Source organism: Theropithecus gelada, chromosome 20 (assembly GCF_003255815.1).
Source record: "Theropithecus gelada isolate Dixy chromosome 20, Tgel_1.0, whole genome shotgun sequence".
NCBI lineage: Eukaryota > Metazoa > Chordata > Mammalia > Primates > Cercopithecidae > Theropithecus > Theropithecus gelada.
This window is the reverse complement of record NC_037688.1, coordinates 46,808,831-46,814,847: the sequence shown is the minus strand read 5'-3', so window position 1 is coordinate 46,814,847 and position 6,017 is coordinate 46,808,831. Positions and strand designations below refer to the sequence as shown.

The 6,017-nt window shown below is 65.9% G+C and overlaps 1 pseudogene; it reads right to left on the bottom strand.

Moving 5' to 3' along the window:
• Positions 1 to 3,034: 3,034 nt before the first annotated feature.
• LOC112613854 lies at positions 3,035 to 5,423 on the bottom strand (annotated as a pseudogene).
• Positions 5,424 to 6,017: the final 594 nt, after the last annotated feature.

Below are 6,017 nucleotides of genomic sequence, written 5' to 3'. Positions count from 1 at the left end.
GGCGGGCCACGGCCAGAGACAGCACGTGTGAGCGGGGCGGGGAGGGGCGGGGCGAGGGCTGAGTGACAGCACGAAGGAGGCCTCTGACGGGCCGAGGGCCGGCCTGGGCAAGGCTAAGGCTGAGTGACAGCATGTGGGCAGGCGGGTGGGGCGGAGCCTCTGGTGGGCCAGGGCGGGGCCGAAGGCTGAATGACAGCGCGTGTGCGAGTGGGGCAGAAGGGGCGGGGCCGGGGCCGAGGGCTGAGTGACAGCGCAGGTGCGCCTGCGGGGCGGTGACCGCACGTGGCTGGTGGGGCGGAGCCAGAGGAGGCTGGGGCGTGTGGGGCGGGGCCGAGGGCTGAGTGACACCTTGTGAGCGTGCGGGGCGGAGCCGGGGCGGGGCCGAGGGCTGAGTGACAGCGCGTGCCGGGCTCTGGCGGGCAGGACCAGGGCCGGGGCTGGGTCGGTGATGCCCCGGCTTGCTGCGTCGGGCTGTGGGGAAGGCAGGGTGGGTGGGGAAGGCAGGGTGGGTGGGGCTGGGTCAGGCACCAGCTGAGATTCCTTGCTTCTTCATTTCCTGCTCCTTGGGCCCCCGCTCGCCCCTGCTCCAGGGCGTCTGCACTGCGGTCTCTGCGGGGGATGCCTCCTGAGCACCTCCTTGGGCCCCTCGCCGCTCTGGCTGCGTCTCCTGCGCCTCCCCGCATTCCAGTGAACACTAGGCCCACCCTCCACGCACCTCTTCGCAGCCTCATTTTACCCAGCTTCTATTCAATATGGAGCGGCTTTGGTTCACACGCCTCTGATACCAGCGCAGCTCGTAGGACACCCCCAATTCCTCCCGTCCACGCGCCTCCTCCAGCATCCCCTTGTTCCCCGAGGCCCCCTGCCTGGAGCACCTTCCTTCCTACTGAGCTCCTTCTCATCCCTCAACGCCCAAGATCAACGCCGCCCCCTCCTGGCGCCTCCTTGCCACCTGGCCAGAAGCCCGCCCTCCTGTTGACTGTGGCACCTGCTCTCCCCTTCGAGGCCCCGCCCCCTGGGAGGGCGTGGGTGTGGCTCAACACCTGCACAGACCCCGTGCACGTCAGGGAGGTCCTGGAGGGAGGGTGGAGGGGGCTGGAAGGAGAAGGACCCTTTTGAGCAGGCAGGGTGAGGAGTGGGGGTTGCTGACCAGCCCAGAGCCGGGCTGGGAAGCCCGTTCCTCTCTGGTTGGAGCAGGCCCGGTGCCTCTGCTCTCCTCTCGACTGTGGGTGGCTGTGCAGGTGCAGGCACCATCTGTGTACTTGGCCTGCTTGGAAGGAGGCCAGGCTGCCCAGGAGGCTCAGGCCAGGACTGTCCCTGGCGCTCACTGTTCCAAGATGAGAGAGGACAGGGAGTCCATCTCCAGACTGGGAGGCCTCTGGGGCTAGGGTGTAGCCTGTTAGGGACCACCGTCCCACCTCGGTGGTCAGGGACTTCAAACTAGGGGTGGAGAAGCCCTCTGAATGCTTTTGGTGTTCAGCCTCACGGGACTAGTGCAGGGGTGAGGTAGAAGTGTTCGCCCTCGGCCGGGCGCGGTGGCTCAAGCCTGTAATCCCAGCACTTTGGGAGGCCGAGACGGGCGGATCACGAGGTCAGGAGATCGAGACCATCCTGGCTAACACGGTGAAACCCCGTCTCTACTAAAAATACAAAAAACTAGCCGGGCGTGGTGGCGGGCGCCTGTAGTCCCAGCTACTTGGGAGGCTGAGGCGGGAGAATGGCGTGAACCCAGGAGGCGGAGCTTGCAGTGAGCCGAGATCACGCCACTGCACTCCAGCCTGGGAGCACAGCGAGACTCCGTCTCAAAAAAAAAAAAAAAAAAAAAAGTGTTCGCCCTCCCCCCAGAAAGAGGCCTGGGGAGGCTGCCGTCTGCCACCCCCAGCTGCTCTCTTCCACCCTGCACCCACCCTGCTTCAACCACCTGCCTCCCACCCACCTCGGGAAGAAATGGAGGCCAAACACCTCCTCCATGGGATGTGGGGGTTTCTAAGCGAAAGGCTAAGCTGGGCCAAGTCCTGGGTGAGCCCCAAATGCAGGGCAGGGCCAGGGAGGCAGCATGCTTGGCCACTGTGGGAGGGTGTGCTCCCTGGTTGGCTGGTCATCCTCCAGGGGCAGGTGCCCCAGCGAGGGACCCCGCTCCATGTGCTCCCAGGGCAGCAGGAAGGCCAGGAAACAGGAGCCTGGGTCCAGTCCCACCTCGGAGCCTTGGGCTGGAGGTTCTCCCCCCGGGCCTCAGTTTCCCCTTGTGTCAGAGGAAGGTGGCAGGGAAGGGCTGGATACCCTGAGTCTGGAGGTCCTGTACAGTGAGGGGCAGGGCTCCATTTTCGGCTGCAGGACCATCAGCCCTAGAAGAGCCCTCCTCTTTCCTATTGGACCCAGAGATGCCCAACCCTCCCTCTGCACCCCAAGCCTCCAGCGGGGACCCCACTCTGGGCATTCCCCTCCTTTTTCCAGAGTCTGCAGTCCTGGGCCTTCAGGACTCACCCCCATCACTCCTGCCCTCTGTCTTGCCCACCTCAACTCTCCAGCTCGGGGGACACGCCTCATGGGCATGGGGTGGGGGCAGGGCCAGCCGAGGTGTAGAGGGGGCTCCCTGGTCCACAGCCTCAGTTCCCTCCCTATTTCCTCTCCCCAGTATGAGGAACTGGGGGACAACAAACAGGGCCCCGGACCCCCCAGGAGCCCTGCTGCCTTGGATGTCCCAGAGGTGCCCCCACCCCCCAGCCCTGGGCTGCTCCTCCCGACGCCGCAGGCAGTGATCCAGAGTGGGCTGAGGAATTTCCAGCTTTCTCACGACAGATGCAGGCAGCTGCCAGTTTTCAGCTGAGACGCCTTGGTGTCTGCTCTGGAGTGATTCTGTAATCGCACAGTGCAATAACGGTGCTTGGCCCTCGATTATTAAATTGTATTTATGTAATTACAGTGTATAAATATAAATATACACGCACACCCCAGCCACTAAGGGGCAGGCGTGATGCGGGACGCTGGGGTTGAGCAAGGTGTGCCTGACAGGGGCCCTGTGGAGGCCCCAGGCTTAGGCCAGGTGCAGCTCCGTTACCAGAGAGGCAGTGGGGGCTGGAGGGCAGGGGTTAGCTGGTGTGAAGGCGGGTCCTACCCATGGTGCGGGGTGTGGAGGGCAGAGGGGAGACGTCCAGGGAATCTGGGTGGCACCGGACACCAAGGGAGGGGACCCCGGTGTGAGGAGGCTCTGGTCTTGGTCTGGCAGCTGTGTCCATTCTGGACCTGAGGGGGAGGGGCTCCGGGGGCTCGCTCTGCAGGCAGCAAGTGCTCCCTGAGGACCCCCTGGACAGGTGCCCCCGTCTGACAGGCAGGTCCTGAGGCTGGAGGAGGCTGGGGTGAGGAGGCAGACACAGGTGGGGCCTGGCCGGGAGCCTGGTATTGGCCATGGGCCATGCCCTTCCAACATTCTACTCTGGCCTGGAGGCTGCCAGGGTGCTGGGGTGAGGCCGACACCCAGTCCTGGGACTGTCAAGAGCACAGACCAACACATCTGGGCAGACGAAGGTCCCCACGGAGTGAGTGAGGGGTGGGGAGTGGATCTGCAAGGGCCACCAGCCCCCATGGTACCTGAACCCCACGGCCCCTGAACCCCCACGGCCCCTGAACCCCACGGCCCCTGAACCCCACGGCCCCTGAGCCCTCACTGCCCCTGAACCCCACGGCCCCTGAACCCCGCGGCCCCTGAGCCCTCACCGCCCCTGAACCCCGCGGCCCCTGAACCCCACGGCCCCTGAGCCCCGTGGCCCCTGAGCCCCACGGCCCCTGAGCCCCGTGGCCCCTGAACCCCGCGGCCCCTGAACCCCACGGCCCCTGAGCCCCCACGGCCCCTGAACCCCACGCCCCTGAACCCCACGGCCCCTGAACCTCACGGCCCCTGAGCCCTCACCGCCCCTGAACCCCACGGGCCCTGAGCCCCCCCGCCCCTGAACCCCACGGCCCCTGAGCCCTCACCGCTCCTGAACCCCACGGGCCCTGAGCCCCCCCCCCCCCGGCCCCCCCCGGCCCCTGAACCCCCCGGCCCCTGAACCCCGCGGCCCCTGAGCCCCCACGGGCCCTGAGCCCTGGCCTGAGTACCTGTGGCTGGCTCTGGGTAGTGGGCCCTACAGAGGCGCTTCCGCCCATAAGTTTCCTGTAAGCTTCCCCTGGGACAGGGGAGACGTGGCTGGATCTTGGGGAGTGGAGGAAGCCAGAAAGTGTCTGTAGCTGGGGCGATCCTGGACTCCACTGTGCTAGGGCTGTCTGGGCTCACGGGAGACGCTGCCCCCCCGTTCAGGCCACCACCTGTCCCTGGCGGCCACAGAGGGTCAGTCTAGGTGGGCTCAGAGGAGCCCCCATCAGGTATGGGGGTGCTGTTTTTGTTCAGAAGTCCCTGACCCCCCCCCTGCAACACACATGAAAAGAATATTCGACAAGTGTGTTTAAAAAATCTTGGGCGGCCGGGCGCGGTGGCTCAAGCCTGTAATCCCAGCACTTTGGGAGGCCGAGACAGGCGGATCACGAGGTCAGGAGATCGAGACCATCCTGGCTAACACGGTGAAACCTCGTCTCTACGAAAAAAATACAAAAAACTAGCCGGGCGAGGCGGCGGGCGCCTGTAGTCCCAGCTACTCGGGAGGCTGAGGCAGGAGAATGGCGTGAACCGGGGAGGCGGAGCTTGCAGTGAGCTGAGATCCGGCCACTGCACTCCAGCCTGGGCGACAGAGCGAGACTCCGTCTCAAACAAACAAACAAACAAACAAACAAACAGCACACAAAAAACCCACACAGATAGACAGACGGACATGCTGGACAGGAGGGGCTGCTGGTCGGCGGGGTGGTGCTGGCCCTCCTGAGGACCTGGGGGCGGCAGGTCCCTGGAGCCTGATGGTCAGTCCTGGCCCTACAGGGAGTTGGGCACGAAGGGGTCGGGGGGTGGCAGGCCTGGCCAGGCATCCCTCAGGCCCGTCCCTGAGCTGAGGAGGTGGGGTCCTGTCCTGCCCGGCCACCCTGACACTGATCTTGCGTCCCATCCCCCACAGTGACAGAGGAGCCGACCAGACAGTGGCTCAAGGTGCAGCTCGGCCGGACTCAGGGCTGGCGGGCTCAGGGCGGGCGGGTGACTCGGTGGCCCGTCACACCCGCCAGCCCCAGCAGGGGGCAGTGTGGCTCCAGGGACGCCAGCGGAGGCGGGTGGGGGAGGGGCAGCTGACTCCTCTGGGTCTTCAGGGCAGAGCAGGGAGGGAACGATGGGACCTTCCCTGCTTACCTGTCCAAGCTGGACAGGCCTGCCCCCTCCAGGCCAGCCCAGCACCGTCACCCAGCGTGGACGCCTTGACTTCCACGCTGGAGCCCCAACCCGGGCAGGGATCAGGAAGGCCAGCGGCCAGGCATGCCCCAGGGGAGGGCTGCAGAGCGTGGTCCATGCCCACCTCCCTTCCCCTGGCCCCGAGCACTGGGAAGGGGGGTGCAGCTCACCTGAGGTCTCACCTGGCATTGGCCCCGAGGCCACCCCAGCCTCCCCGATGGCTGAGGCGAAGGTTCAAGGGCGGCCGGGCCAGCAGGGGCTCCTGAGGTCAGCCCAGGCCCCAGCAAGGCTGAGGCTGAGTGGGCAGGGCTGGCCACAGAGATGGAGACCTGGGACAGCACCGCCAGACAGCGGACGTCACCAGGCTCCTCCCGATGCTCAGGCTTTCACAGGGATCCATAAGCTGTAACGGCCCCTAGTCAACACCCTCCAAAGACAGGCTGCGGCCGGGGCTGGCGCTGGAGCTGATGGCGGAGCAACCCACACCCCCCAAGGCCCCTAGAGTCCACAGCAGCCGGGTGTGGTGAAGCCTGACCATCCCCACGGGCAGTGCCGGAGCTCCCAGTCGCCTTGGGAGTCATGGGGGTGGGGACCTCATTTGGCTGAACCCCAGAAGGGCAAGTGGGGCATGGGTGGCCTTGTCCTGCCCCAGCCCAGAAAGCTGTAGTCCCGGAGAGAGTGGCTGTCCAGCCCCCTACACCATGCGAAAGCC